Source organism: Abramis brama, assembly GCF_963993115.1.
Source record: "Abramis brama genome assembly, chromosome: 22".
In the NCBI taxonomy this organism is placed as follows: domain Eukaryota; kingdom Metazoa; phylum Chordata; class Actinopteri; order Cypriniformes; family Leuciscidae; genus Abramis; species Abramis brama.
The window spans coordinates 4,006,720-4,018,613 of NC_139984.1; the positions used below are offsets into that span (position 1 = coordinate 4,006,720).

Consider the following 11,894-nt stretch of genomic DNA (forward strand, 5'->3'; position numbering starts at 1 on the left):
CGCAGCTTCTGAATTGGGACGCAGCAAACCAGTTTAACCTACCTGGCCATGGTCTTGACTAAGCCGGAGATACATCCCCACCATCTTCTCCAGTAAAATATAAAACATAAAAATTAAAATGACCAATTCTCGCTCCATTATCATATTAGAATGCTGTGTAGGATGGCAGATCTCCTCTCGCACTGTTGCTCTGCGACAGATTCATAATCGGGAACACCTGGTGGCCCAATTACAAATCCTACGAAGGCTAGACTCTGAGCATCCTTCGAAGGATGCAGCCCCTGAATTGGGACACACCTAGTGTGTAAGCAGCTGTTTAACAGACGGGATAAAAGATGGGAACAGTTTGCTGTGGAGCTACAGGAACACACATACTAGCACTCACACACATCATCAACTCATCCCTCCATACTGGCATTTATCCTACAGCATTCAAGCAGGTTCGGGTAACCCCACTGCTTAAAAAAACCATTAAACACGTCACTTGTAGAGAGTTACAGACCTGTCTCTCTCCTACCATTCAAAACGAAAACACTTGAACAAGTTACTTTCAACCAAGTATCATCTTCCCTGTCTCAGAATAACCAGCTGGATGTCCAATCTGGCTTCAAGAAAGGGCATTCAGCCGGGACTGCATTACTGTCGGTCACAGAAGCCCTGTGGATCGGGAAAGCTGCTTCCAAATCATCAATCTTCCTCTTCTCCATTCTTAGTACATCGTTGTCATATAAATGCTCTGTTGCTGTTGTGATCACGCTGGCGTTTTCTCCCAAAATAGGTTCACTATCTTTGTGGGGACTCTCCATAGACTTAATGGTTTTTATACTGTACAAACTGTATATTCTATCTCCTTACACTAACCCTACCCCATCACAGAAAACTTTCTGCATTTTTACATTTTCAAAAAAATATAATTTAGTATGTTTATTAACCCATTTCCCTCATGGGGACCGCTGGCTGGTCCCCACAATGGAGGTGATCTCAGGTTTTACTACCCTTGTGGGGACATTTGGTTCCCACAATGTAATATAAACCAAACGCACACACACACACACACACACACACACACACACACACACACACACACACACACACACACACACACACACACACACACACACACACACACACACATAGAGGTCATCCAGGAATTAAATGAGACGCTCAGTGTTCAATGGGAAGTAGTGGGAGAAACACAATGAAACTCAGGAACCCTGACAGTCACACAGATTCAAGGCTGAGAAAACTATTCATGTTATTTTTTATATATAAATTGTGTCAGTGTGAAACATGGCCTCCTTTTGGGGATATCCTCATTTGTATTTTTTTAAACAGTATTTATAACTAGCTGTATATAAACACAATAGGCAAGGCAAGTTTATTCATATAGCACATTTCATACACAATGGTAATTCAAAATGCTTTACATAGAGAAGGAATTTAAATTGACATAAACTAATCACAACAGATGCATAAGGTAAAAATATAGTTTATGAGAGATAAAAATAACAATAAAAGCAGAGAGTCCTGAATCACTAAATTCGGTGCGCCTCTGTCTGAATGGAAGAGTCGGAGAGCTTCGGATCGCGAGACACACTAGTAACAATTCCCGACTTCCTAGTGACTGTCGCCTCTGATGGCTTTCAGTAATCACCGTCTCACTTCCCAATCCTCTCAACTCTTCCAACCAGACAGCCCTAACCAAAAATCAAAACAGCATAAGTAAAACAGTTATAAAAAGAATTAAAAGAATAAAAAGATGTTACATAAATAAGATAAAATGCAATCAGTGGAACATACAGTGGCACAGCGAGTGCTCAGTCAGTAAATGCACAGGTAAACAGAAGTGTTTTGAGTCTGGATTTGAATGTTACTGTTAAAGCACGTCTGATCTCTTCTGGAAGCTGGTTCCAGACTCAGCAGACTCTCCTTGCTTTGAGTGAACCACTGTTATTATTTCTAACTGACGTGATCCTGATGATCTGACTGATCTGTTAGTTGTATATTCGATGAGCATATCTGCAATGTATTGAGGTCCTAGAGTAGACCATTGAGTGATTTATAACCAAGTAACAGTACTTTAAAATCAATTCTAAATGCAACTGGAAGCCAGTGCAAGGACCCGAGGACTGGTGTGATATGTTCATATTTTCTGGCAGCAGCGTTCTGTATGAGCTGCAACTGTGTGTGTGCATGTGTGTGTGTCTGTGTGTGTGTACAGGTGTCATAAGCCATTTAAGCCATTTTGCTAACTTCAGCACAAGAGAAAAAATGAATTATGTATTTGTGATTATATTTCTTTAAAACTTTTGGTAACACTTTATTTTGATGGTCCCTTTAACACATTCTGTTGACTATAAGTAACTTGGCAACTACATGTCAACTAACTCTAACCATAACCCTACCAGTCTACTAATACTCTACTAATACTCTAATGAGAGTTAGTTGACATGTAGGAGCAACATTACTTATAGTCAACAGAATGTGTTAAAGGGACCATCAAAATAAAGTTTAACCAATTTTCTTTTTATAGACATAAGCCTCGTCTGGATATTCAGTTCAGACTGATGTCTGTTCAGAGTTGAGCTCTATGTGTGTTTGTTTGGTCTGAGTGTTGAGATTCTCTCTACAGACCAGCACACACTGGAGAGGCTCTGAAATCACTGTCAAACTCAACAAGCAGTGAGACATCACGGACCAAGACGGTGAAACCGTGCCGTACTCATGAAAGACGGGGAAACCGTGAACTAACACACATGGTAAATAGAGCACAACTAAGGTAACCATGGTAACAAGAAACAATGATGCGCCTGGTCTGTTGTCACTGACAGGTGTTCTGGCAGGAGTGGGCGGGGCTTTGCATGTGATTATGCCTGTGACAACCAATAAACACACAGGTGCCAGAATTGAGCCAACAGCGAGATACAAACCATTACCACTGTGACTGAAAGCCAGCAATAATGCACACATTACAGGAAAAATAAGTATAATGATGGAGATTATGATGTAACAAGGGGTTGAGAAAATATGAGCAGAGATCAGTGGATATTTCAGTGCCAGAACCCCCTCCAGAGACACCAGCTGTTGCAGGTGAACGCCACACACTTTCAGACAAAAATATCCATAGATTAATATGAAGTTAAAGCCAAGACCTGAAGAAATAAGCTTTGACACTATATATATATACAGGAGCAGTTGCAACAGGTCACAGAGGAGGAGGAGGATGATGAAGACTGAGATCCGGCCTCTGGTCTTTCTCTGAAGATGCACAAAATAAAAAGCCCAAATCAGACACGGCACCCCCACACACAGAGCAGTGATGAAGAAGATGGACAGTCTGATGTGAAAATCTCTGTCGTTGTCCTCCATGGGCTTCGTTTACTGCTGCACTTTGAGTTGCTGAAAGAAAAGAGAGAAAAAAAACTTAAGAAGAATACGCTAAGCTGGTTTTAGAGGGGTTTGGGTTGAGAGACCAGCTAAACCAGTTTACTATAGCAACTGACTATAGCAAACCACTTTGAGTTGATTTTATATTGTTTCCTTTCACCAGAAAAATTACTAATTTATTTTAGAAAATATGAAAATATGAAGTTCCCTTTCACTTTAGGTAAGTTAAGGAAATTAAAAATGGCCTTTGAAAGAATGCCACAGAAGAATCATAACAATATATACGGCACCCCCACACACAGAGCAGTGATGAAGAAGATGGACAGTCTGATTTCAAAATCATTATAATAGTTTGGATAAGAAAGTATTTCATTTCCAATGTCATGGTAATAGAAATCATAAGCTGTGGTAGAGATGAAATCTCTGTCGTTGTCCTCCATGGTCTAAGTTCACTGCTGCACTTTGAGTGCACTTTTACGATCTCAAATCGTAAAATGTCCAACAAATACCGAACAGTTGAATATTTACGATCAGTAATCCTGTTGTGTGAGGTGAACCCAGAGGACAAACACACACACACTCTGTAAACTGTGTGTGTGGGTTCAATCTTCAGCTTGCTGGCAGAAGATGTCAATAACAGGTCACATGACCTTCCGCCCCAGTTAAGACAACTACTGAATAAATGCAGATTTATTCATTTAGGCTTATATTAAATAAGTTACAATAATTTTCCATTTTCTGTAAATTGTTTAAAAATACTTTGAATAAATGAATATATTTATTTATTTTCATCCACATCTGAATGTTTGGCTCCTGCTGCTCCTGGCAGTTCAGTCCAGCTGCTATTGAGCTCCAAGAATAGTTTATAGTCAAATTAAATACAATTAAACGATAGCAAATTTAAATTATCACAAAATATTTAAACAATAACAATCTGAAAGCAGAAACTAGTCCGACTGACTTCTGTTAATCAGCTAAGCGGACACAGTTATAAGCTGACAATCTCAAAAATACTAAATGTTTGCAGATTACAGTTACTAGTTTGAGTCTTGGTCTATCATTACTGGGGGGAAAAAAAGCTGTTACTGACAAAAATAGTTGTGGTGTGGGAAATTAAACCTGAGAAACTTTCAGTTCTCTTCTTCTTTTTTTTCCGATTGCTCACATGCATTGTTCAAAACTGAAGCCACAAACTCTGCAGAACAAACTGAATCATTTTTCATTGCTTTCACACAAAATGCATTCAATGAGCACATTTTCTCAAATTCATGAACACTTTTGTCATTCATTCTTCATCTGCAAAACATAGTTTTATGTAATATATATGCATATTTGCAGTAAGTATCTTTTTTAAATGCAAAACTGATAAAAGCACATTCAAATCAGAATGATGGCAAACTTTGCACATTTCTGCAGGATATTTTATTATAAAATATTAGAATAATATTTATAATGAAATAAAATAATAATTATTGCAAACAAAGCTAATTGCAATTTCAGCTGAAAGTCTGCCCAGGTAGTTTCTCTTTTTTTGTCAGTCATCTTTTAGTAAAACAGGATGGCTTCAGAATGATTTTGTTCCACATGCATGAACATGGATCAAGGAAAACACACGAGGAAAGAAGAGAGAGGGAGAACTAGAACCTTCACAGTTCTGTACATACATCCCTCTCTTCCACACATCATGAAACTCTTCCTGTTTTAGGGGTTTTAGGTCAGTTATGAATGACAAAGTGTGTTTGTTGGGTCACAACTTTTGCCAGTGTTATGGAAGAATGACTTGATTTGAGGCATTTTTGAATTATTTTGTCAGTTTTAGAGCATTTTGAATGTGAAATGAACCGCTGTGTGAAGCTTAAAGTTGGTTCGGGGAACCGTGTGAAGAGTTTTGAAAAAGTGACAGTATTGAGAAACGTGTAGCGATTATAAAAACAACTGTAATCGAAGACTTCAGATGTAAAAGCCTCTTAAGTCCGGCTAAAGTTTTTGTTTAATATGAACATTTTTATCAGGCTCCTATGTATAGGGTTCTAGCCAAGTACCAGCATTTCTGAATGGGCTGAGGCTGGGATTTAGTGAGTTTGAAGTGAAAGTATTTGATGAACGTATACTATGTGCGGAGAATATTATTATCTCATTTTTGACAGAGGTGGCTTTTAGAGGCTTTTGCATTGGAGGTCTTCAACTGTATCTGCATTTTTATAAAAGTTATATTATATTAATTAACAGGGTAAACGATTGTGGAACATTTGGATACATTATGTTTTTTTGTTTGTTTTTTAATTAAATGAGCATATACATTTTGTATTTACCAGCTTTTTTGTATTTACAACAGTTTTCAGCTTGTGGCCCTATTTCTGTACTACAATTTTTCATCTCTTTTTTACAGTAACTACCTGTTTCTCAGTAGGTCACATACAAAAAAAATATATATATATATATATATATATATATATTTCAAATATATATTTTGCAAATATTTTTTACTATGCAGGAACTACTAGTGATCTCAAAATTTTAAAGTGTAAAATATGTTTTTCACTTTAAAATAATGGTCCAGATCACTAGTAGTTCCTTCATAGTGACTAAGTAACACTTGAGTGATGCAGTTTATGACCAGTTTATGTAAAAACAAATATTGCATCACAATAAGTGTAATTGTGATTGTCAAAACATTTGGTAACTAAATAGAATTTTATGAAGTTTAGTGACATGTTACAATGTTTACATTGTACAGTGACTGGTAGGATACAGTTTTTATTATTGCTTGACAAAAATTTCAAGATTTCAATTTCATTCTTGTGATTTGATTCCGATTTTTATTCAATATTATATTGTCTAATTTGGATACATGTTTATTTTAAATTTTATTTAAAAAAATAATCTCACCTAATGCTGTAAACATAGAGGGCCCAATCTGCTGGTATTATTAAAGGTTAAAAATAACAAATTAAATTAAATATAATGCAGTTTTTGTTATAATAACAATTATTTAATGACATAAGTAAAAATATAATAAATATGTAATATAGTGCTCAGCAAAATCTCCTCTCTAGCTATTTTTTCTATTTAATTAACATGCTATGGTCATTAAATGGCTTTCCTGAGGTAAATGTAACGTTATGTGACATAATTGTTCTCCTGCTGTTATATTGACCTCTTTCCGTGGTTGAAAAACACTAATTGGTCGATATTATGTATACTTTCGGTAAGTTGTACTGCATCTTTAAATAAAAAAGTAACAGATGATCGAACCGAGCACTTGACTTCAAAAAGTAACAGGTGATCGGTTCACGTGCACTTGAACTGAGGCGCTCAGCGATCTGTCACGTCACATTTACAAGCGCCAAACGTATTTTTGTCTGAATTTCGTAATAAAATTGACGGAATCTAAGAGCTGAGAATTAGTTTAATATTAAAAGTACCTCTTTGCTCCGCAATTTTTCTGTGTGTGAGAAAATGGATGTGTGGCGTGAGAGCGTGTGAAAAGTGTCAATTGCGTGAGTCTCACGCTCAATGCGTGAGAGTTGGCAGCCCTGGATATCCTTGTGTCAATGCTAATCTTAGTCTTGACTCTCTGCCTGTTAGCCCATATTTGCCTCTGAACATACTTTCATTGATTATTAAAATGTGTCTGTCTATGGACATGTCTATGCTTCACACTTTTAATAAAGTCTCTGCCATTTTCAGAGAGCTTCCCCAGACATTTGTCTGGTATATATATATCAGAGAAGCTTTAGTAGATCTTTTCTGGTCTGTTGCTAGTGGGGTGAAAGGTGGTGACAGTTATAGCAAAATCCAGCAGTTATACAATATAGGCCCCTGTTGTATGAATAATTCTAATATTATTATTAGTTGTATGCCTGAGATTTAAATGAAAACCACAAAAACATGCAATTTGGTTAAATATTTTTTAGGATTACCTAATAGGGAATTATCTCCTAAATTTGATATTATTTACTGATAAATTAAGCTTGTTTCTGTATTAGTTAATAGTTAATTACTTATTAATGACGGACCATTATTCTAAAGTGTTATCTTTAAAAAACAAGAATGGCATTCTCTAATCATTAGACTTTTTTTGTTTTCGGTTTCATGCACTTGAACATTGAAACTCCCTCCAGAGCATCCAGTCACTTTGAAACAAAGTACCTGACCTGCCAAACACAAGGTCATTTAATTGTAATAATAAGATATTTGACCCAGACATACCAGTAAAGAACTGACCTGAGATCAGGCAGAGAGTGATGATGATGATGATGATGATGATGATGATGGCAGCTCTAATTCCAGATTGACTTCAGTCTCAAGGATGTTCAAAGAAACAGTTGTGTCAGATAACAGTGATAAACAAACATATGCATATCTTCTATCTGTCTCTCTCATTTATGCTTCCTTGTTCTCTATAACGGTTCCACTCATCTGCATCTCTAACAGGGCAGAAAAGTGTTGAGATATGAGTGAAAGACATGCAGAGCAATATATGCATACAATCACACACAATGCAGATGCACATCAGTATACTTATATAATCACATACAGTAAATAGGGACTGTGGCGAGGGGGGCGTGGTTCTGCGGAGTCTGTAGCGGGAGAGAGAGGAAGCGAGCGAGCGGTGAGTAAGTAGGTCAAGTGCAGATGATGAACACCTGTGTCTGATTTCAGTAACTGGCGTGGAGAGACCGGATATAAACCCGACCGGGAGAGGGTGTGAGAGAGAGAGAGGGACTGGGACCTCGTGTGCTGCTGCCGACCGAGAGAATTTGTCTGTTGGGTGAGATTTGCTTTTAATTATTGTTTTTCAAGGTTTCGGGGGCTTTTGGGGCCCTTAAAGTGCTCGAAAACGTACTCGGTTACTAACGTAACCTCGGTTCTCTCTAGAAGAGGGAACGAGTACTACGTTTGTAAAAACGCAATGGGGAAAAACGCCTCGGTTACGACTGTAACCTCGGTTCCCTGAAGAGGGAACGAGCGTTGCGTCGAGAATGACGCTATGGGGAACGCTTTGCGTGATGACGTCTTGAAGCACATGTAAAATCAGTCCAATGGTGTAGCGGGACGTCAGAGGCGGGTGACGTCACGTACCAGGAAGCTATAAAAGCCGGCCCGAAACAGAAAACGAAAGCTTCGTAAAAGTCTGAAGTCGAGCTGACAGGCATGAAGGAGATATGGCAAGGCGACGCAACGCTCGTTCCCTCTTCAGGGAACCGAGGTTACAGTCGTAACCGAGGCGTTCCCTTTCAAGGGAACTCCCGTTGCGTCGAGAATGACGCTATGGGGAACGTCTATACCAACGCCTCCATAGCTACGAATGTCTGTCCTGTGTGTAATCTAATAGAGCAGCACTAGGATGACAAAACATGAGACCCTGGAGCAGAGTCTAGATCCAAAGAGTAAAACCTGACGAAAGTGTGCGGTGAGGACCAGCCTGCCGCATCACAGACATCCTGTAGTGAAACTCCTGAAATAAGGGCCTTAGAGGCCGCCATACTCCTTGTAGAGTGCGACCGGACAGCCAAAGGAGAAGGCTGCCCAGCCGCCTCATAAGCAAGTGAGATAGCCTCGACCACCCACTTGCTCATTCTTTGCTTAGACACCGGCCCTCCCTTGTTAGGGGAGCCAAAGCAAACAAACAACTGATCACTTCTGCGCCACAGGGCAGCTCTGTGGACGTAGGCGTCTAACGCCCGAACTGGGCAAAGCAAATTATTAGCCTCCTGGTCCGCATTCTGGAAGGGAGGAGGACAGAAGGCCTGCAGAATAATAGGTCTGGCCACATTAGTGGGGACCTTGGGGACATAACCCGGTCTGGGATGGAGAAAAGCTTTCACCATACCCGGAGCAAACTCTAAGCAGGACGGAGCAACCGACAATGCTTGAATATCCCCAATTCTCTTAAGAGAAGAAATGGCAAGAAGGAAAATAGCTTTCAAAGTCAGAAACTTTTCCGAAACCTCCTCAATGGGCTCAAAGGGGGCCAGGGACAGGCCTTGTAGAGCAATGGACAAGTCCCATGGCGGCACCCTAGAGCGGACTGCAGGCCTCAGCCTCCAAGTGCCACGAAGGAAACGAGATACCAGAGGGTCCTTCCCCACAGACATTCCACCCAAAGGAATGTGGTAAGCACCTATGGCCGCCACATAGACCTTTAAAGTGGACGGGGTCAGACCTGCAGTGAACCGGTCCTGCAGGAACTCCAGCACTGTACCAATTGGGCAGTGGACTGGGTCCAACCGACGGTCACTACACCAAGAAGTGAATACTCTCCACTTCAGGGCATAAAGTTTCCTCGTGGAGGGAGCTCTGGACTGTAGAATGGTCTCAACAACCTCAGTTGAGAGACCTGACTCTATGAGCTGGGCCCCCTCAGAGGCCAAGCCCACAGGTTCCACAGTTCTGGGCGGGGGTGAAATATTGAGCCCCCTGCCTGGGACAGAAGGTCTCTCCTGACGGGTAACTCCAGAGGATGCCCGTCGAGGAGGGAGACCAGATCGGGAAACCATACTCTGCCCGGCCAACGCGGGGCTATTAGAAGCAGGCAAACCCGGTCCCTGCGAACTCTCTCCAGAACTCCCGGGAGCAGAGCAACTGGGGGAAAGGCGTACAGACGTAGCCTCGGCCACGTCTGAACCATAGCATCCAGTCCCAGAGGAGCTGGATGCGTGAGGGAGAACCAAAGTGGACAGTGAGACGTCTCTCGAGACGCAAACAAATCCACTTGTGCTTGGCCGTACTCCCTCCATATCAGCTCCACCACCTCGGGGTGGAGCCTCCATTCCCCGGGCCTCGGCCCCTGCCTCGACAGAGTGTCTGCTCCTATATTCTGAACCCCGGGGATGTAGGCTGCTCTGAGTGACAGCAACTTCCCCTGGGACCACAAGAGGATATGGCGTGCCAGATTTGATAATGGGCGCGAGCGCAAACCCCCTTGGTGGTTGATGTAGGCGACTACCGACGTGTTGTCCGTATGCACTAACACATGGTGTCCCCTGAGGTCTGTGACAAAGCTCCTCAGAGCCCGGAAGACAGCTAACATCTCTAGGCGATTGATATGCCAGGAACGATGATGGTCTTCCCACAGACCTTGAGCTGAGCGACCCTCCAGGATCGCTCCCCAACCCGTGAGGGAAGCATCCGTCGTTAGCAGTCTGCGACGACAAGAAGCTCCCAACACTGGGCCCTGGGACAGGAACCAAGGTTTCTTCCACATAACCAAGGCACGTAGGCATCGCCGCGTGACCTTGATTGTGCGAAATGGGTTGCCCCTCGGGGAAAACCCCCTGGTCCTGAGCCACCACTGCAGGGGCCTCATGTGCAGCAGTCCAAAAGGTATCACGTTGGAAGCTGCTGCCATGAGACCCAACAGTCTCTGGAACTGTTTGACAGTGAGTAGCTGGCCTAGCTTTACACTTTTCACAGCTGCAAGGATGGACTCTATACGTGGCGGTGACAGGCGCGCCTGCATCGACACTGAGTCCCAAACCACGCCTAGGAAAGTGGTTCTCTGGAGTGGAGAAAGCACACTCTTCTTGGCGTTCAGCCGTAACCCCAGCTCTTTCATGTGGGCGAGAACAACATCTCGATGTTGAACCGCCAACTGATGCGACTGAGCTAAAATCAACCAATCGTCGATGTAGTTCATGATGCGAATCCCCTGAAGGCGCAGAGGCGCCAGAGCTGCATCCATACATTTCGTGAAAGTGCGGGGTGATAAAGCTAGGCCGAATGGAAGAACACGATATTGGTATGCTTTGCCCCCGAAAGCAAACCTCAGGAACTTCCAATGACACGGACGGATGGAAATATGGAAATATGCGTCCTTGAGATCTATCGTGACAAACCAGTCCTCGGACCTGATCTGTGGCACGATCTGTCTCAATGTCAACATTTTGAACTTGAGCTGCATGACTGACTCGTTCAGAACTCGAAGATCCAAAATGGGACGCAATCCCCCGTCCTTTTTTGGAACTATGAAGTACCGGCTGTAAAACCCGGTTTCCCTGTCGGAGGGAGGTACATATTCTATGGCCCCTTTCTCTAACAGAGTGTTTACTTCCTGTTCCATAACCAGAACCTGCTCGGGGCCCACCACTGTGGGTAGGACCCCCATAAACCGAGGTGGGCGTTTCTTGAATTGTATCTGATACCCTTTTCCTACGGTCTGCAGGACCCAACGAGAAACATTTGACAGTAGCTTCCACGCTGTCAAAGATTCTACTAGAGGTACCAGCCTCTCGAGACTGGTTTCTGGATTTTGTTGTTGTTGAGCAGTCAATTCGACGCCCTGTAACGGCGCACCGGCAGGGAGCGACCGAACAGACTGCTCTAACACCCTCCTCGGAGGGGGCGGGCATCCCGAGGCCACTACGTTTCCGGGTGGTCCTTGAGATATGTGCTCGCCGGAGACCGCTGCGCCCTGTAACACCGATGGCGGCAGGGTTGGCAGAACGGTCCCCTGAGGGTACCGAAGAGAGACGGGCACCGTAAAAAGAGGTGTTAACCGCTCT

The 11,894-nt window shown here is 42.4% G+C and overlaps 1 long non-coding RNA gene across 1 annotated transcript; it reads right to left on the reverse strand.

The window, feature by feature from the left end:
* Positions 1-1,353: 1,353 nt before the first annotated feature.
* LOC311072729 lies at positions 1,354-7,907 on the reverse strand. The gene is made up of 2 exons (XR_014604050.1): positions 7,615-7,907; positions 1,354-3,399 (listed from the first exon to the last, which is right to left on the reverse strand). It is a non-coding gene; the product is annotated as an uncharacterized lncRNA (long non-coding RNA).
* Positions 7,908-11,894: the final 3,987 nt, after the last annotated feature.